This window comes from Gorilla gorilla, chromosome 5, assembly GCF_029281585.2.
Source record: "Gorilla gorilla gorilla isolate KB3781 chromosome 5, NHGRI_mGorGor1-v2.1_pri, whole genome shotgun sequence".
NCBI lineage: Eukaryota > Metazoa > Chordata > Mammalia > Primates > Hominidae > Gorilla > Gorilla gorilla.
In genome coordinates this window covers 114370318-114391555 of record NC_073229.2, presented here as the reverse complement: position 1 = coordinate 114391555, position 21238 = coordinate 114370318, and the positions used below count along the sequence as shown (strand labels likewise).

Here is a 21238-nt window from a genome sequence, read left to right as displayed (position 1 = left end):
ACTGGATTAATCTAGAAATCATTTTTGCAGTAAGTCTTAAATAGATTTTTAAACGGAGAGAGATGTTATTTTGTGGATAAAAAGAGACAGGTAATTTACAAGTGGAACAATTCTTGATAAAGGCTGGGGATGGCAAATGGAGTGTTGCAGGCCACTAGGCCAGCTAGCTAGGCTGGTATGAAAAGTATAAACTGGGTGTAGCAGTTAATGAGGAAGGATTGCTGAGGTGGATAGAGCTAGCTATTGCATGAGATTTAATACCAAGAATACTTTGGAAGAGCTTTTTTTTTTTTAAAGGGATATATCAGGAGTTTCTGTTTTCCTTTGTGTGGTTGTTGAAGTCTAGTTGATTTCTAGTCTGTAATTTTGTTGGTATTTCAGATCACCAAACAAGGCTGGTAAGATGGGTTAGTTATGCTTCTCTTGAGGATAAAGCTTTTGAAATTAACTCTGCTTCTTTAGGTTTAAGAATTTCTAATTCTGTCTGTCTACATCTTGCTGCTGTAATCTCCAAGAAAAGAAAAAGGGGTTAGGATGCCTCTGTTTTGAAATGGAGGGGTCAGAGCAGGCAGGGGGCTGTCACTGTTGTTTCTCTTTGTTCAGAAATTAGAACATGTGAGCAAGTGGTTCCACCCCTCATTTTGTGGGCTGTTTTCCTCTGATATTTCCTAATTTTTCCCATGACGTTTTAGCCTGTTTCTTCACAAGATTGTAAGGCCTGAAAGACCCCATTGTTTGACAGGAGTGCAGGCTTGTGCACATTTGCTGATCTGGCTGCCCGGGGTCTGAGTGTGGGTGGTACACTGCCCGAGGGATCATGCAGACGGGAGAATGCGTGGAGCAGACTCCTGGTAGTTGCAAACACTTTATGTGTATTAAGAGTTCATAGAATGTCTTTTTGTAGACAGAAGATGCTGCACTTTTAAAATGTTATTCACAAACTGAAATCTCATTGACAGAAGTAGGGATATTCCATTAGGCTAAGAAAAGTTTCTTAATGGCAAATCAAATGGATGAAGGCCTTATTCAAACTTCACTTCATCTTCAGATAGATTCAAACTTTTATTCTTGCTGTTCACGCACATTCCTTGATGGCCTGTCTTGGATTTATGTGAGCCTGTGGAGCAGCAATCTCACATACTATGCATGGCAAATCCTAGTCAATGCATACTTTTTGAGAGTGCAAGATGTTGATTGTAGTAAGAGAAGAGAAATTCAATAACAGAGGAATCCCAATTAAAGTTAAATGTTTTTGAATAAAGGAAGCTGAAATTTAATACTAATGGTGTTTTCTCTAAATGAAGTTAATATATTATTGTTGTATTAACTTTTCAGGAGTTTGAGGCTGCAATGAGCTGTGATTGCACCATTGCCCTCCAGCCTGGATGACAGAGTGAGACCCTGCCTCTTAAAAAAAAAAATTCTAAGGACTTGGGCTCTGTATTTGATTGACAGTAATAGACCAATAGAAGACATTGCATTTATATAGACTTATAAAATAGCATTCACATTTCCAATCAGATTTACAAAATTCTCCCTTATTTTTAAATGTTCTCAGTGGTAGCAGTGACGTTGGGACTAGAGTCAGTATTGTGAGTCGTTTATGCACATCTCTTCACAACTCCATGTTCAGTGAGTCATACTGGCAGCTTGAAATCAGCCATGGTGGGAGAGTTTACACCATGGAAATCAAACACTACAAATTGGTGCTCCTCACCCTCAGAGTCTGTTTTTAAACATTTAGCAGCATACCACTGCCCAAAATGGAGTTGAGCAGTCAGGGAGTCTCCTCTTGAGGCAAGTCATGCAGTGCTTCCACTCAACCAAACAGCCAACATGAACATTTTGAAATGTAGGCTGTGTGGCTCCTGAAGAAAAGTCCTTCATAGCTCCACGTTTTTCTGAGCCAAAGCCTTGCTGTGATCATAAAGCTATTCATGCTGTGGCCACCACTGTCCTCCTGGCTCTCACCTCCAGATGCCTGGTTTCACCCCTTTTTCTGTAGGACATCCTAGACCCACTCCTATTTTAGGGCCTTTTCTCTAGTTCAGTGGTTCTCAAACTTTACAGCACATCAGAATCACCTGGAGAGTTTGCAGAAACAGACCACTGGGTGCCTCTCTAGCATTTCTGAGCTAGTGACAAGTTTCAGGGTAATGCTGATGGCCTTAGGACCCCACTTGGAGAACCACTGCTTGAACTGATGGCCTCTTGGTTTACCTCTCCCCTCCAGATCTCTGATCCTCTTTTTCTTTCTCTCAATAAGGCACACCCTGACTATCCTATGTAAAATTGCAGCCTTTCTCCTCCACCACAGTTCTAATTCCTGACTCCAATTTTTATTTATTTAAGTTCCAGGGTACACGTGCAGGATGTGCAGGTTTGTTACATAGGTAAATGTGTGGCATGGTGGTTTGCTGCACCTATCAACCTATCACCTAGGTATTAAGCCCCAAATGCATTAGCTATTTATCCTGATGCTCTGCCTCCCTGCCCCCCTCTAACAGGCTCCAGTATGCGTTGTTCCCTTCCCTGTGCCCATGCGTTCTCATTGTTCAGCTCCCACATATAAGTGTGAACATGTGGTGTTTGCCTGACTCCCAATTTTTTTCAGTGCACCTGTCACCTGTTACCTTACAACAAGTTTCTTATTTGTGATTATTGTCTGTCTCTCCCCACTAACTCTAAATTTCACAAAGATAGGGAATTTTGTCTGTATTTTTTTTAAAAACAGGGTATCACTCCCATTACCCAGACTGGAGTGCAGTGGCATGATCACAGCTCACTGCAGCCTCGAACTCCCGGGCCTGGGCTTGGGTGATTCTCCCCCGTCAGCCTCCCGAGTAGCTGGGACTACAGGCATGCACCACCATGCCCAGCTAATTTTTTGTATTTTAGTAGAGAGTTTTGCCATGTTGCCCAAGCTGGTCTTGAACTCCTGGGCTCAAGTGACCCACCCGCCTCGGCCTCAGAAAGTGCTGGGATTACAGGTGTGAGCCAGCATGCCCAACTTTGTTTGTTGTTGTTGTTTTTTATGATGTATTTCAAGCCTCTAGAACAGTGCCTCGTGGCAGGTGCTCAATAAATTGTTGAATGAATTAATGGATGAACAACATTGAGATATGAATAATGTATTTCAAATTTTGGTCCCAGGCTTTTAAATTCTAACTCACCAGAGAATCTTAAAACACTTTCTGCAGTTTTGTTTCTCAGCTTCACTGCTCTTAGGATAATGAGGAATGGTTTCTGCCCTGGGCTGAAGTTTGGGAATGACTTGATGATCCTTAAAATAGCAGGTGCACCAAATTGTTGTTCTTCCATTTACATTTTAACCTCAAAGTCCCTAAGCCAGTGATCTTCAAACTCTGGTCTGCAGAAGTTCCCTGGAGATACTTCAGAGGCTCTGCAAACATTTAATTTGCATTTCATTTTAATATATTTTAAACTATGTTTTATAACTATAATAAAAGAAAATGCACACAAATGTGCTACATACCAAATTTTAACACATTAGGACCACCAGCACATTGAACGGGACTGCCAAGTCAACCTTGAAATAGTGTTTTCCACTGTTTTGGCTTACATATTTGAACTTCTTATAAATACATGAATCATTGATTAGGAACTTCCATCCCAGTATTTTTCATATTCCAGCCTGATCATAAATTGAACAGGCAAATTCCTCTTGTCACACATATTCAGCACACTTGATGACATGCCAGGCAGCGTTTCAGAGCCTCTGTGGGATGGAGGCTTCTGTGTGGATTAATGGCTAGTTGTACAATAAGTGGACACCACACGCATCACTTAGTGATGTATATTCTGTTAGAGGATCGTGTCTACCCACTCTACATTTTGGATACTCTTTTATCTTAAATAGTTGTCAAATTATCATTAGTGATTAAAATTTGAAATAAATCTTGACTACTGCATTTTCTCCAAGCTTTTAGATTAGTTTGAGGCATATTATGAGATTATCAAATGAAATGCTAAAGAACTGTTATAATTTCCAATACAACTGTGCCTTACAATTCAAATCTGCTCATTTCCAGAATTCAGGTGCCAAAATTTCCCATTGTAAATTCCAGTGCAAAGGAATTTGAACTTGTTATATTCATGTCAGCTTCGTTTCTCAGTTTCAGATAGTAAGTAGTAAGAGTAGCAAATAACAAGAGATTTGTCTGAAAATTTGAGTTTTGAGAGCAGAGATTCAGATAGTGTTATCTGTATTTAGGAGTATCAGGATTTTCTTAATACAGTGCAACCAAATACAGACACAGAAGTAAATCATATTCTGGATCACTTTTAAAAATCAATTGAGGCTGAGCCTGGTGGCTCATACCTGTAATCCCAGCATTTTGGGAGCCCAGGGCAGGTGGATTGCTTGAGTCCAGGTTTTCAAGACCATCCTGGGCAACATGGCAAAACCCTATCTCTACTTAAAAAAAACAAAAAAAAAAATTAGCTGGTTGTAGTGGTGTGCACCTGTAGTCCCAGCTACTTGGGAGGCTGAGGTGAGAGAATCACCTGAGCCCAGGAGGTCGAGGCTGCAGTGAGCTGAGATCACGCCACTGCACTCCAGCCTGGGCAACTGCAGTGAGGCCCTGTCTCAAAAAAGTCAACTGATACAAGCCTTACTATCTGAAAGCCCCACTCCATCTCACAAGTGCCATTGAATACATTATATGAAACAGTTCTAAATTATACATTATGGAACACTTTGTAGGCCTCTTTGCATATCTGTTTATTAATTTACTTAATGCTCTGTTGTAATTTGTTTTGTCTCCTATACTGTATTTGAGCTCTTTGAAAGTAAGAATTGCGTCGTAGCTTTGCTTCCCCAGTGCCCAGCATTGCCTAACATGTGGTGGGTACTCAGCACATGTTTATTAAGTGTTGGAAGTAAATGCTCGGTGTCACCAAGTGAAAATAGCACCCAGGCAAAAGTTTTCTCAGCAAGGCAATTTGCTTCTATAGAAGGGTGCGTCTCATGGATAGAGCAATGGCGAGAGCACACTGGACAAGGAAGGGGAAGTGGGTCTTATCCTTAACGCAGCTAGTCCCTACTGCTGTGTCTTTCCCCTATTGGCTAGGGTTGGACCACACAGTCTAAGCTAATTCCGATTGGCTGTTTTAAAGAGAGCAGGGGTGCGCGCCAGAGTGGCGGGTTGAGTAGTTTCGGCAGGAAGGACTGTTTGAGAGCAGGTGACAAAGGATGACTAAGGACAGTGCAGGTGACTAAGGATGACTAAGGACAGAGCAGGTGACTAAGGATGACTAAGAACAGAGCAGATGATAGAGGCTAAGAGGGGGTTGTTTACTGAAACTAGGGGCAAGGAGACATAAAGAACGAGGAAGTTTTAAACTTTAAAATGGAGAACAAAGAACAGGAGAGCTGAACATGCTGAACGTACCATATTGGTTCTTTGAAGAGGAATTTACTGTATCCTACATAAGTGACACTGCATTCTACTGCAGAAGGAAGCAAGCTCAAAAGGAACAATGAAACTTCATATTAAATACACAATCAGTGACCTTTCATTCTAAGCACAAATTTCAGCATGAAAAAAAATGTAATGGTTCTGTGAGTCCTTCACTTGATCCCTCACATACAGTCTTCTAAAGTTTTCTGAATTCCTTTTACAAGTATCTTCTGACTCTGACTCTTCCATGCCATCCTACTTGCTACTGCCCTCTTCTGAGCCTTGTTCTTCTCTGTGTCCCTTGCATGGACTGTGGAAGCCACCTCAGAAGCCTTCTCCCAGACCCAATGTTTCTGCTTCTCCACGTTGTTGCCATTGCCTCATGAAATAAAACCAAGCATATCCTTTGGTCTGCACTGCCTGCAAAATAAGGGCTAAACCTGTGCTTTCCAAATATAATAGTCACTAGCCACAGGTGGCTGTTGAGCTCTTAAAATGTGGCTTGTCCAAATTGAGATGTGCCGTAAGTGTAAAATCCACACCCTGTTTCAAAGACTTAGTATGAACAAAATTTGTAAAATAGCACATTAATACTTTTTATATTGATAGCATGTTAAAATAATACTTTTTTCTATAATATTAAGTAAATTTCTCTCTTTTTGCTTGTTTAATGTGGTTATTAAAAAGTTTTAAATTACAGGTTTAGTTCACCTTGTGTTTCTGTTGGCCAGCACTGGTCTAAGCTATATCATGACATTTAGAGTTTCTTATAACCTGGACTCAGTTACCTCTTTGGCCTCATCTCCCAGCCCTTCCTGTCCCTCGCAGAATTTCTCATAACCCCCAGACTCACCAACCCTGTTTATACTTACGAGTTTTAATTTTTTTCACACTCAGTTTCTTCTTTCTGAAATGTCCCTCCTTTTTTAGGTGTCAAAAATCCTGCTAACACTTTTAGGACCTGACTTAATTGTCCCTTGCTGGTGATGTCATGCCCTATTTCCTCAAGCAGAATTAGCCACTCCTTCCCATATAGTGTCTCTCAGCACCTCCATTATTGCATTTGTCTTGCTGTTCTGCCATTAGGTGTCGTCTTAAGTAGACTCCTCAAGGGAAAGGCTGCAACTTATTTCTCTGATGACCACAGGGCAGTACCTCGTGTGTAGTAAGCACTTAATGGATGTTTATTACATTAACTTATGAACTAATTTTCATCCTGCTATACACACTGCTATTTTTATATACATCAGACCTTGATCATCTTAACCATTGGCCATGGAAAAAATTAGATGCTGAGGTGTATAGGACTGGACCTTTCAGCCTTAACCTCAATTTCAGGTTTTGTGTTCAATAAAATGGCCTTCTTTTTCTGACTGGGTGGCTTATGATTAAAAAATTATAACTTTGAACTTAAATCCATGAATATTATACAGACTAAAAGTATAAAAGGACAGTATAAATTACTGCTTTTTACTTATCTTGCTTATAGGGATTTCATATAAGATTTTGTTTGATTGAAGATTTCACTTCAAAACAAATTTGGAAAGCTACTGTTCTATTCCTAAATTTCATTTACATTTCTATACCAAAGGTTTCATTTTTATTTTGATGAGATGGTTTCTACTATCGTGTTAGTTCACATAAGGCAACACTTCTCAACTTTAGTTGCACAAAATTGGGAAGCTTTTCAAAAATACCTCCCCACTCAGGGATCCTTGTATAACTGAGCTGGAGGAAAGGGGCCCAGGCACCAGTATTTATGAAAAGCACAAATACCTGTAATAAAATGATTCTGCAGTGCTTAGAAAACCAGGTAGTTAACTATGAAAATACTGAAGTTTTAAATTGCTAATTTTTCTTTCTTTTTATTAACTATGCTGTTATTGTTTTTCTTGGCAGTCAAGCTAATGCAATTTAAAGTTTGTATTATGGTTTTGAGACCTCAAACAGCATTTAATAGACGCCATCATCTGTGGACAATTTTCCTAAGGCTTCTGAAATTAAAAATTCCCTTTTCTGTCACTCTCTAAAAACCTACATGCAGCAGAATTTTAATGTCCCTTATTGATAGAAATAGCTAACACAACACCTATTTCAGATCATGGAGATGAGGACTGACAAGGGCAGTGGGTTAAGAAGTTTACATAGGTAGTGGCCTTCCTGGCACCCTTGTTAGCCTGAATAAACAGTCCTCCCCTGACAAATCCTCTGTAGCTCTGCCACAATGATAAAATCTGACATTCTGGTTAGTCACTTTTTAATGATATTCTTTCTTTTGTTCTTGATATGTTAGAAACCAGCCCTTATTTTTTCAGTGTGTGGGAAAGAATTAACTTTAATTTCCTAATTCGGTAAAATGGGCTGCTAATGCAGACCTTATTGTTAGGGGGACAGGAAGAAAAGTGACCTAATTTCTATATATCAAATACATCTTCCTTCATACATTTAAAAATGTATAGAGTTATAAAGTACCTTAAATCCTGTAGCGGAGAAACTCTGGGGTAAATACTTTGGAAACATTGTGAAAAAATTCTATAAATTCTGATAGCAGGTTCCATTTCATTGCTGTGTACTATTAAAAAGTGCAGATGTAAATAAGCATAAGTTTTGCAGGTTGTCAATTTGTTAGAAGCGGCTGCATGTTCTTCTGAAGTGTCATCTCTTTCAATGTGGGCTGTTTAGGCGGAAAAAAAAAAACTCAGAAAAAATACACACTTGGGATCAAATCCTTAGTGCAGAAAAAAGAATCAAAACCTGTAGTTAAGTTGGTTATTTGCAGTGGTGGTATGTCATCCTGTGTGAGACTGACGTCAGGCAGATCGAATGCAGAGGCAAACTTCGGGAGCGCGCGCGCGCGCGTGTGTGTGTGTGTGTGTGTGTGTGTGTGTGTTTTAAAGCCCCACTCCCAGAATATGAAGTGAGTATGAAGGGCACCACAGCAACCCCTGGATCTCTCAAGAATGTACGTGTTTTTAACATGCTGGATCAAGTGTCAGCACTCAGTAGGAGATGAGGAAGGGGTAGAGCCCGACTTGTACAGATTCCGCGGATGGTAAATGGCCCTCTGGCATGTTTACAATACAGCTGTGCATTCTTAATGGCTCTGCCGCTGCCATGTCAGGTAAAGTTTTCTTTGTATGTGATGAATGGCAGAGAATTCTTTAGCAGAAGGAACCAAAGGAGCTGGGAGGAGGAAAGGGGAAGAGAAGAGCGGAAAAGAGAGAGAAAAAGAAACACACAGCTCCAGAGGGACATAGCCTGTGCTTTGCAGTTGCTTGTGTGGATAGAAACCAGATGGTAAGCTGGAACACCCGCTTGGCTATCTGAGGAGCCAAACATATGGTTAATGGTCGGGAGAAATAGCTTTCAGAGCCAGGGCTTTGCTGACTGCCTCATATTACAGATTGTTACAGTGTGTCATTACATTGCCAACCTAAGTGCTTAATACCCACTGCAGGCGCTGGGCATACACTTACAAGAAAGACTTTTAGCTCTTTGCTGGCTCTAAACAGAGAAGTGACATCATAGGGAGGCTGAAAATGTCTGGTGTTGGAGGTGGGGAGAAGGATAATTTTGTAGTGGAAACAACAAATTTTTTTCTTTTTTTTACAAGCCCTCACTCCACTGAAGTCTACTGTTTTCTGAGAACCTTTTAATACTAGACTGGTTCTCTCACTCTCTCAATCTCTCTTGCGTGCACTCTCACTCTCTGTGTGACACACACACTCACACACACACACACACATGGAAAGGAAACCGAAATTCACAGCCCAGGCCATGTCCCCCAACTCCAGTGGATTTGACAGGCCTCGTTCACCTGGAAGCCACATCACTGCACTCAGAGGCCCTGCATTTGAAGTTTCTGTTTGGGGAGCTTTGGGCAACAGCAGGCCTGTGTTATCTAAGGAACTGCTGAGCCCATTCATCTGCTTTTCACGGCCCGCTTCCTTTTATTTTTAGCCAAATCCGTCAGGCCTGACAGGCGGGTAATTCGAGCCAGAGAAAGGGCAGAGCTCCAGGTCCTTTCCACAAAGCAATTCTTCTCCTCCCTCCTGGGAGGGCTCCAGACTTGGCCTGCTTCAGGCAGATGGATTTGTTGAGTCATGTGAGATCATTTACACAAAAACACAGTGAGGCAGTGGAAATTAAAAAAAAAAAAAAAAGAAAAGAAAAAGAGGAGGGTGGGGGAAGAGGAAAGAGGGGAAGCCAGGGGAATGTGCGCTGCCCTGCTGCTGAGGAGCATAGGAATTTTGCAGTGAGGCAGCTAGACTGAGGAATGCCTAGAGTCATTTGTGTATAAGGTAATGTCTAGTTTATAGAGTGGGGCGGGCCAGGCGAGGACGGCGCCTCCAGCAGCTTGCCTCTGTTTAAAAGAAGAAGGAGGTGTTGGGAAACTTTAAAAAAATTTTTAGAGCAACACCCACCAAACAAAGACCACACTGTTGACAGCGTTGGGTTCCAGTAGCGGTAAACTACCAAGGGGCTGGTTTACAGAAAATGAGTTTGCTCTGTGATGTCATACAAGTTTGCTTTGTCCTGACGCCAACATGACACTGAGGCAGCAGGGGAGGGAGAACAGGAAAATTGGAACCGTGCTCTTGGTTAATGGTTTCCAGAGATTATTTAGCAGGACTTGAACAGAGGGAGGAAAATATTGTGGAGGATTGCTGCGAGGTGTACCATAATTGCGGTAGGTAAAACAAAGTCATTACTATGGTTTTCTTGCTCAAGAAGAATTGAGCAATGACTTCAAAATGCCAAGTAAGGTATTATTTTTCCCTACCACAGTATTTATTTTCCTTTAGCTTCTGGGGCATTAAAAAAAAAGACCAACTCTTACATCGTGGCAAACAGTATTAATATTAGTGAATCAATTTTGTTTACTGTTTATACCACAAGCCTTTAAAACATTCCATTAAAAAATTGTCTCCTGCTCATTCATGAAATTCTTTTTTTCCTTCAAATTTGCTTACATGCATTAGCTTTGTTTGGATAGGGACTTTTTCCCTTTTTGGCTGGAGTAAAAGAATGCATAAAAGAATAGTGAATAGATTATCTAAATGTACATTCTTACAACAAATGTAATGAAAATATGCCACGTGGATGAGAGGGAATATTTGAAAACAGAAAGAAAAACAGAAATGGGGAGCATTTCAAAATAGTCACCCTGATTATTTTTGTTATGATGCATTTCTTCAATTCTGCATTTATTTAGAATCCTATTGTGCAGCTATTTCTTTTAGCCACCCTAGATAGAATGTAGGTCAACATCAACATGGTTCCTCATATTTTGTTGGTATTTTAAAAGTTGAAACATTTTGCAGTTTTTTCCAGAGCTAGATATTCTTAGGTTATTTAGACAGTTTTAGTGACCATAGAACTTCACGTGTAAACTCCTTCTGTTAATAGCTACCACTGAATTTTGATAGTAGACACTCAGATCACACCTTGACCTGGAGTAAACAAGGCACTGATGATATTGATGATAACATAGTCCAACACTGAAGCTGTTCCACTTCTTCCAGGCAACTCTGATGGTCTTACTCTGTGTACGTTACAGCTTTTACTTCGCTCAAGGAGAGAACTGGTAAATTTTTATGGTTGTTAATTGTTTACATTTTGGGGACCCCAAGTTGCATGATGCCACATTGTTATAATGTGATTATGAGTTGGCATGAGTTTAAGTCTACCCATATCCTTGAATGTTCCCTCCCCGTCAGGATTTCCCAATCTCAGCACTATTGACATTTTGGACCAGTAATTCTTTATTATGGGGTGTGTCCTGTACGTGGTAGGATCTTCAGTAGCATCATTGGTCTCACCCACTAGATGCCAGTAGCACCCTCCCCCGGGTCATGACAACCAAAAATGTCTACAGCATTGCCAGATGTCCCCTGGGAGACAAAACCACTCTGGTTCAGAACTTCTGCTCCACATTTCTTACTCTGGTTTAGAAGCTCACGCTTTACGTCATGAGCTGGCTGCTCGGTTACTTCTAAGATTGAATTAAAGGATATGAAATAATGTTTTAAGTTGGAATTCCAAGTTAAGTAAAGTTTTTGAAGGTGCAGGCAAGAGTACTTTTGAGTATGGTTATGCAGAACAACCTCTCTCTTGGAATTGCGACCTTAGCAGGTGGATCCCCTCAGGACTCCCTTATAGTGAGTTTCCCAGTGCTGTTTAAGAGGAAATGACCCCACCGTCTGAGCCGAGGGAAGTCGACATTAGCAGAAAGGGAACTTCCCCTCAGTCACCTGAGCAGACAGCCTAGGCCCCAGGCTCACTGCCTGTATATCCAGCCCCAGAAAGAGGGCAAGGCAGCAGCCACAGTTCTTTCTTGGGAGCACAGCTGACCTCCTCCCCATTCCAGCGGCTGTGGTCTCAGAAGCTGAAACTCTCGTTAATAAGGAATGTGGAGCTTTCCACAGCTAAGGCAAGCATAAATTTCCTCTGTTTGTTTTGTGAGGACTAGTGTCAACTGCTGTAATGAGATCAGAGAGGACCCCAGGGTCAGCTGCTGGAACTGCTTTCTGTGGCTGTTCTCTTGGCTGCTTGCTGTCGGAGAACGCAGTGACTCCCTGCAGACCTCCCTGATGTGTTAAGGTGGTTGTGCCCTTGTTGCATTTCTTGCTGTCTTTGCTTCTCTCATTCTACTAAAACATCAGTGTGCAGGCATCCAGTTCTAAATCATGGAAAAGTTAATGGAAGGCAGATTCCTTTCCACAGAACTGAGGGCAGACTTGGGTGTGGAAAATGCAGCCTTGGGAAGGAAGGTGACCTGTTTCCTTGGGGTAGCTGCCTGGACCTGCTGCTTCTGGCTAAGGGTAGGTTTCTCAAGGCCTGGGCTACCCGTAAGCACTTTCTCCCCACAATGACACTCTGTAATGAGGATGAGTTAGTGAAAAAGTCACAGCAATTAGCTTAGGCTACAAAGAACATAATTCTAGTTGTAGCCTAAATGACAGCTAGAATTGGCTACATATGGGACCTAAATATGGCAGAATTGCATTTAGGGAACCCAATTCTGGCAGAATGGTATACTGAGCTCATGCAGCCTGGCCTACTTCTGACCACCCACCCCAAAAAGTCCTAAGGTATTATATTGGTTAAATATTTTTAAGTACATACGAGCTTTAAAGCAGGACAGGGAAATTCTTAGGTGCCAGAAGACATTGATGCCACTGGCCTTAGAGTGTTTCAGACCCAGCTGTAGGCTCTAGGCTCTAGGGGCTATGGTGTCTATACTCACACAGGAATTGCTTGTGAAAGGGGGGCAAGAAGATTTTCCCCAGTCTGTTTGGGGCTTTAAGTCTGTGTGTTGGGGCACAGACCAGGGGGATGGAAACCCAGGATTACACTGTTTGAATAGCTCTGGGGTTCATAGTTACACTACTACCTGCATGGTATAACTTCAGCTGTTTTGGCAGAAACTGGTTTGAGAGCATTGAACGCCCTCAGGCCATAGTGGAGGCAAACACTAGATCCCTGTGGAGAGGCTTAACAACCTGGGACATGGTACTCCCTCAAAAAGAATAAGCTGCACTAAGGAGATGCTGATAATAAGTACAGAATATGGCCAGATACAGTGGCTCATGCCTGTAATCCCGGCAATTTGGGAGGCCAACACAGGAGGATCACTTGAGCCCAGGAGTTTGAAACCAGCCTGTGCAACATAGCAAAACCCTGTCTCTACAAAAAATTATCTGGGCATGGGTGGCACACACCTGTAGTCCCAGCTACTTGGGAAGCTGAGATGGGAGAATCACTTGAGCCTGGGAGGTTGAGGCTGCAGTGAGCCAAGATGGCGCCACTCCACTCCAGCCTGGGCGACAGAGTGAGACCCTGTCTCAGAAAAAAAAAAAAAAAGGGAACAGAATCTAAGCCCCAGAAAAGCAGAGGTTAACAGTGAACCTCTGAGATTGCTTTCCAGCAGAGCCCTTCAGTCCAAATAGAGTTTTCTTCTACAGATTAATGAAAGTTTCTTCTCAAGAGGAACAAGGCATATAACCCATTCTGGCTTGCTAAGCAGTTTCAGTTGTAAGCACTAGCCCCAATTAAGGTAACATCCTACTTATAGCTTGTCCCCAAGATCTTCTTGAGAATATTTTAGTTCCTTAATTAGAGACTTTTTATTGGAGAGATAGCTGGTCCCCTTAACGCTTCTTTAACAGTGCTCCCATTGCGGTGGGTCACTCTGAAGTAACCCATCAGGCTGTCTGTTATTTCAGTTTCTCACCAAATCATAGGAAATATGTTTGCCTGAATTGTACAGCAACCCCCTCCCCCTGCCCCGCCAAGGGAGAGGGAAGTTGAAATTATTTGGAGGGCTCTGGGATTCTTTCAGCATAAAATCAAAGAAACCCGGGTAAATAAGACATGGTTAGTAAACATTTGTTCTAGATGAATATAATTCAGCCTTCTCAATCCAAAGTGAACAAATGGATCAAGAGTTGCCTGGAATAGCCACTATGTACTCCCTTTGCAGTGACGTGCACTATTGGCAAACATGAGTTGAGAATGCTAAACTTAATGCATGATTCCTTAATTTATTAATAGGACAATGAAATCTCTTGTGTTTAGTTTTTTTCTTCTAAAGTGCGCAAAAAGCTGTCGCCAGTAGTACCCAAATAGTGCCTTGCTGACCTAAAAGTGTGCCATGCTTCTTAAGAAAAAACTCTGCAGTATTTATTCTTAATTTGGACTTCTATAAAGTTTAATTTCAAAATATTCTGACCAAGCGAGAAGTAGATATGAATATTGACATTAAAGCATCAGAAGAGGAGAGAATGAAAGGAAATAGGTTCAACTGGTGCCCGGCTTACAGGAGATCTTCCCAAACATTATAATTAAATTTGGCATATATTGAGTGCCTACTGTATGTAAGGCAGCGGGATAGGTGCTGGGTATTTGGGTACTAGTACAAAATAGACAAGATCTCTTCTTGTGAAATGCTCAAAACAATCCTCAAAAGAATCCCCAGAGGTATAAAGAATTTCCCCCAGCTTTAGGGATAAAGGAACAGAGACTGAGAGAGAGCCAGTAACTTGCCAAAAATCACATTCCGAGAGGTGGAGTTGATATTCAGACTGACTTGGCACCTATCTCTCTTTGCCTACTCTTCTCCCTGGCTTTCTGTGGGCAGTGAAGCCCTAGCAGTACAACCCAGAGGGGCCAAGAGGCAGGTAGAGAGTTTTCTTTCCCGGAGGTTTACAGGAACAAAGAATCCCCTGACTGACATGGAAGGTGTGCAGTAGAAGAGGCAAACTAGCCAACCAGACCCAACTCCTACAAAATTTCCAAAGTATTAGCATGAGTTTTCTAACATTAAAACGGCAAATTATTTTACACAGTCTCTCAACTCTGTTTCTTGAGTATCAGAAGCTCTTGGTACATGGGGCTTGTTCCTGCTTTGCTGGGGCTAGAGCTGAGTAGCAGACTCCCCGGATGCCCCATTCCTTGCTGTCTTCCCAGACCTGACCTTTCACTCATCTCATTCTTTCTTGACCCTTGCAGTCATCTGAATTTGTGACCCCTGGTTTAAATGGTCACTTAGGCAAGGGAAGTGGGCCAGGCCAAGTAACCTCTTGGGGGCTCCTCTGTGTTGTGCCTTTAAATTGAGATAGTCCTAAATCACTGGAGACTGCGATTTACATTTTACAGTGGTAGCCCTGAATCTAAAGATTAGATATCCTGACTTATCATTTGACCAAGTGCAAGAACCCCCTAGCCTGTGTGCCAGAAGTGTGTGTATGAAAGTGATGGACCCTCTACCACTTGTCACTCTTGGCCCTTCCTGGCCTCTGTTTCTCCCCATCTGGCTCTCAGACCATTTGTGTGTGTGTGTTACCAACAATGTGTCTCTCTTTTATAATTTATAATCCTCTTGTTTCCTCCTCTTTATCACCATTTCCTATTGAACCATAACTCATATATTAGTTAAAATTTCAGAACATTCATTTTCAAATTACCTAACCTATCCTTGGGGAGGAAGGCTGTTGATGATGCTTGATGGGAAGATGCTCTTGTGGTTCTGGCTTAGAATGTCTGTTTTCCATGGTATGCTGTGAAGGCGGCGCACAGGGGAGCAAAGCAGAATGGCAAACGTCTGGTCTCTTGGGGCAGAACCATGTTATAGTGTGTTTGCTGCCTCCATGTGGGGGTGGCGAGGACACTGAAGTCATGGAGAACCACAGCCACACATCTGCTGTAACTTTGAGGATGGAGAGGGACCTGCAGGAATCTCCTTGGCAAGCTCCACTCTGTTCCTCTTGCCTCTTCTTTAGGAAGCAGGGAATGAGCCAGCCACTTGGAAAGAAGGTGTGTATGCATTGGGGGAAGGGGGCAGGAGTCTAGTTTCTTTGCCTTTGGATCCTTTAATCCCAGCACCATGCCCCCTATTGTAGAAGGGAGGGATTAGCTTTTCTATAATAAAATGGCCTTATATTTTTTCAGTTGAAAGTCTCCAGTTGAAGATTGTCCAGACTTAACTTCAAAGCCATGTGAATTACTCCACCCCTTAAAATAGAGTAGAGGAAATTTGGGATATTGCTCTCACCTGTCCATCTGATTTCCCAAGTTTCTAAGTCCTAGATGCAAGAGCATTTTTTTCTAGACTTCAGAGCCTGTTCACCTTGTATTACTTCACTTACTCCTTCTCCAAAAGCTCTTGGGCCAGGCATAGGCCCTCATGCCCCAGCCCTCTGCCTAAGCTGCTGGGCGTGGTGGTGGGAAGGGTAGGAACAAGAGTCCATCCCACAGACTGGCCTCATGGTGCGTTATGTCTAAAAGCTAGTGAGACCTTTAACACTGTGAAGAGTGACCTGCTTGCTCTTGTTGGCCTATCTATCTCCCACAGGAGTGCCTGAGCTACCCAGCTTTGACGTATATTACCGAAGGCTTCTGGAATGGACATCATAGAAGGGGGTGGGAGTTGGAGTGGGGAGAAAAGCCCAACTCACTGTATTCCATTCAGTATTTGGCAGTATTAGTTGCATTTTCAAGGGTCAGGAGAGCACACGCACACACACACAAACACACACACACACACACACACACACACACAGCCCTTGACACTTTTAAGCTTCTCTTTAAAGAGCATAGGATTAAAGGTGGCTTATGTTATTCTCAGCATACCTCTATACCACATTAACAGTGATCCAGGTAAAATAGGCTTCTCTCCATGGTAGATGGAGGTTGATGGTAAATAAATAGTGGTGAATCAGGTACGCCTGGTGTTTTCTCCAACTCCCATTTGCTGACACCCGAGACATCAGAGTATAACCCTCAGAGAAGCCATAGGATGTGGAATTGTCACCAGGAGCCCGAATCTCTGGGTCCCTTCCATAGCGAGGACCTGGCTGGTGAGGGGCACTTGGCCATGTTACCAAACCTATCTCTGAGTGTCTTTGTTTGCTTGCCGCCCTTTGTTTTTCTCCATTCTTTATATCTTTCATCTTTTCTTGTCATTTCTCTCTTCTTCTTACTTTGTCTCTGCCTTTTTTGTTTGTTTGTTTTTTGTTTGAGATGGAGTCTCACTCTGTCACCCAGGCTACAGTGCAATGGCACGATCTTGGCGCACTGCAGCCTCCGCCTCCTGGTTCAGGCTATTCTCCTGCCTCAGCCTCCCGAGTAGCTGGGATTACAGGCCTGCCCCACCACGCCCAGCTAATTTTTGTATTTTTAGTAGAGATGAGGTTTTTCCATGTTGGCCAGGCTGGTACTCCTGACTTCAAGTGGTCCACCCGTCTCAGCCTCCCAAAGTGCTGGGATTCTGTAATTCTGGCCCACCTTTCTTCTTACCCATGCTTCTATCCACCTGGAAAGACAAATTATGTTTCATTAACCTTTTAGAAGTCTAAGATTGACCATTGAACCAACTGTTAGGATCAGCTGAGTGGAAGTCACGTGGGCTTATGAGATTAACTTTCTCAAGGCACCCTTTAAAGACGTCTGTAGTTTCCTTTTGTTCAGTACTAGAGGAATCCAACTTCTTAAAACAATAAAAAGAAACATCGAATAATAAACTAAAAAAGAAAACATTCTTGATTCCACCATGGTAACTCAGGTATCTTTTTCCCTAATGCTTTATATTTAAGATGCAGTCTCCTTTTTTAAGCTGTAGATTTTGCTAAGCTTCTTCATAAACTGAATTGGCTGCAAAACAACCAGGTTCCCTCGATTTCAAAGGAGATGGAAAGTACTTGATAGAACAAGGCCAGTCTTTTTGGTTGCTGTCCAGAAGTGAACTGACCCAGTTTCTAAAATTGTCATCTGTTCTCTGAGGCGTTTTCTGTTAAATGGTGGTCTTGGTGTGTGCGTGTGCATGTGTGTGTGTGTGTGTGTGTGTGTGTGTGTTGTTTTGGGGTGTGTGTTGTGTTTATTTTTTATTTCTGGTCTTTCACATGCTTTATTTCCATAGCGTCTTGAAATGAAGTCACTTCTAGTCCAGGGTCTATTGCTTATTATAGCAAGAACCAGGAAAAATTCTTTTACCTCTCTGTCTGGTTTCCAAATTAGGAAAACTACCACCCAGATTGGTATTAGTATTAAATGAGAGTATTAATATGTAAAAGTGCATTGTACAGTTTGGGGTACTATACAGTTGTATGACATTCTTAATATTTTTTAAAAGATTTACAACCCTGGCATTAAGAGGTTTTCCTTTTTAAAAGAACTCCAAAGGCAGCTGCAACAATTATTAACATAGTTTTTAAGACCCCACACTTAAGAGTCTGTATCATCCTAGGCCCTGTGAGTGACAGCAAAGAAAAAACTATTGTAATATTTATTTTAAAACGTTCTGTGTGTCTGATGTTTCCCTTAAAGGGTTGTTAGCCTGTTTCAGTTGTAAAACAACATACATGAAAATGACATAAGAACAGTTGGGGCGGGGGCAGGAAGGGATCCGTAATCAGTTTAGTGCAAGCTATTTATCCAAGTTCTGAGAGTACGGGGATTGTGGCATGATTGAAGCTGGGTGGGGTTCCTCAGGGAAATGATGTTCAAGAATCCTTGTCTGTTATTATCTTCTTGTGCCCACATTTCCTGTGTTGATACCAATGTGTACATAGAAATTGAATTGTGACATGAGGCATCTCTGCTAGGCATTTGGGCAAGCTTTCCAGTTAAGTGCTAGGCTGTAGTTTTTACATGGATTGATACATACATTGAAAAGGAAACAGCATGTATAAAGTTCTACTTTAAAACTAAGAAATTTATTAGCACATGCTTCTGGAAATTGAAAGAGTAAAAGTTATATGCATTATTTTTTTCAGTCACTTTAAGATCAATTACAATTAGATATTGAATTTTCTTGACTTTGAAGCCATGATTACCCAGGCATCATGTACATGTGGAGATGTTTGGATGTATTCATACTACAAAGTTGGAATTCCAAGATCTCTCTGTGTTGTACATTATTGTTAAAATACGCTATTGCTATGACTGAATGTGGTATTTTCTTTTTTATTATACTTTAAGTTCTGGGATACATGTGCACAACATTCAGGTTTATTACATAGGTATACATGTGCCATGTTGGTTTGCTGCACCCATCAACTCATCATTTACGTTAGGTATTTCTCCTAATGCTAACCCTCCCCCAGCCCCCCCACCCCCCGACAGGCCCTGGTGTATGATGTTCCCCTCCCTCTGTCCATGTGTTCTCATTGTTCAACTCCCACTTATGAGTAAGAACATGCGGTGTTTAGTTTTCCCTTCTTGTGTTACTTTGCTGAGAATGATGGTTTCCAGTTTCCTCCATGTCCCTGCAAAGGACATGAACTCATCCTTTTTTATGGCTGCATAGCATTCCATGGTGTATATGTGCCACATTTTCTTTATCCAGTCTATCATTGATGGGCATTTGGGTTGGTTCTAAGACTTTGCTATTGTGAACAGTGCTGCAATAAACATATATCTGCATGTGTTTTTATAGTAGAATGATTTATAATCCTTTGGGTATATACCCAGTAATGGGATTGCTGAGTCAAATGGTATTTCTAGTTCTAGATCCTTGAGGAATCACCACGCTGTCTTCCACAATGGTTGAACTAATTTACACTCCCACCAACAGTGTAAAAGTGTTCCTATTTCTCCACATCCTCTCCAGCATCTGTTGTTTCCTGACTTTTTAATGATCACCATTCTAACTGGTGTGAGATGGTATCTCATTGTGGTTTTGATTTGCATTTGTCTAATGACCAGTGATGATGAGCATTTTTTCATAAGTTTGTTGGCTGCATTAATGTCTTCTTTTGAGAAGTGTCTATCTATATCCTTTGCCCACTTTTTGATGGGGTTGTTTTTTTTCTTGTGAATTTGTTTAAGTTCTTTGTAGATTCTGGGTATTAGCCCTTTGTCAGATGGGTAGATTGCAAAAACTTTCTCCCATCTGTAGGTTGCCTATTCACTGTGCTGATAGTTTCTTTTGCTGTGCAGAAGCTCTTTAGTTTAATTAGATCCCGTTTGTCAGTTTTGGCTTTCGTTGCCATTGCTTTTTGTATTTTAGTCCTGAAGTCCTTGCCCATGCCTATGTCCTGAATGGTGTTGCCTAGGTTTTCTTCTAGGGTTTTTATGGTTTTAGATCTTATATTTAAGTCTTTAATCCGCATGTGGTATTTTCTTTGGAATCTGTATTTCAAATAGCCAAGGAGTGATTTGCAATTTCCTCTCCCTATCATCTGATTTATAAAAGGAACGTAGTAATATTATGTTCATAGAATAGTAATGTGCATGGAGTAGGAGTTTATCTTTGAAAATGTAAATTGCAAAATCATTTTCTTAGCAGTGAAAGATGTTAATATGGGGAATACAGCTTTGGAATTCTCCATGTCCTGGACTTAGTTAGCAGACATGTTATTCTCCAGTGTAGACAAAGGCTGATTACTAAGAACTAAAGATGGTTATGGTGGGCTTGTGGGGTTATAAGTACCTTTTTCTTTTCCTGTTGAACATTTTCTGTAGTCTTAATATATTATAATTAAAAATAGTATATTTTTCATTTTTAAAAGCACTGCAGTTCCAGTTAAACCTCCGATTCCATGTATTATGGGAAGGTGCAGATATATAAATCCTTCCTAGATGCAACTTAAAAAAATAACACACAAATTGAGTATCAGGAACCTTACAATATTTTGCTCTCTTCTCAGTTCCACCTGTAAACACCTTTCAGAGGAAAAGGCTACAAGTCCATTTAAGTAATTGAAGTCATTTTTAAAATATTTTCCCCTAATATTTGACAAATTAACCTTGAAACTGGCCGGGTATGGTGGCTCATAATCCCAGCATGTTGGAAGGCTAAGGCAGGAGGATCACTTGAGCTTAGGAGTTTGAGACCAGCTTGGGCAACATGGCAAAACCCTATCTCTACAAAAAATACAAAAATTAGCTGGACATAGTGGTGCACACCTGTAGCCCCAGCTGCTTGGGAGGCTGAGGTGGGAGGATCACTGTAGCCCAGAAGGTTGAGGCTGCAGTGAGCCGTGGTCATGCCACTGCACTCAAACCTGGGCAACAGAATGAGACTCTATGCCAAAAAAACAAAAACAAAAACAAACAAAAAAAGACAAAGAAGAACCCTGAAACTGTACAATGACCCTTTTACTCTAAAATGTAATTCATATGAATCAAAAACGTCATGTAAAGAATAAATAGCATGAATGAAAACATGGTGGACTCTTCTTCTATTTGGGGGGAATTGGACTGTTTAGTTCATTTGGCCCATGGAAGACTGACCTCCTGAATTCCCTTATGGTACACTGCCTTTCTAGGAAATCTGTGAAAGTTCTAGCTGTTGAGTCCTGGCAGCCCCCGTT

The 21238-nt window shown here is 41.5% G+C and overlaps 1 protein-coding gene across 2 annotated transcripts in view; it reads left to right on the top strand.

Moving 5' to 3' along the window:
- Positions 1-21238, top strand: part of BACH2 (BTB domain and CNC homolog 2) — a 371806-nt gene that overhangs the window by 69268 nt on the left and 281300 nt on the right. The gene's annotated exons all lie outside the window — the stretch shown is intronic.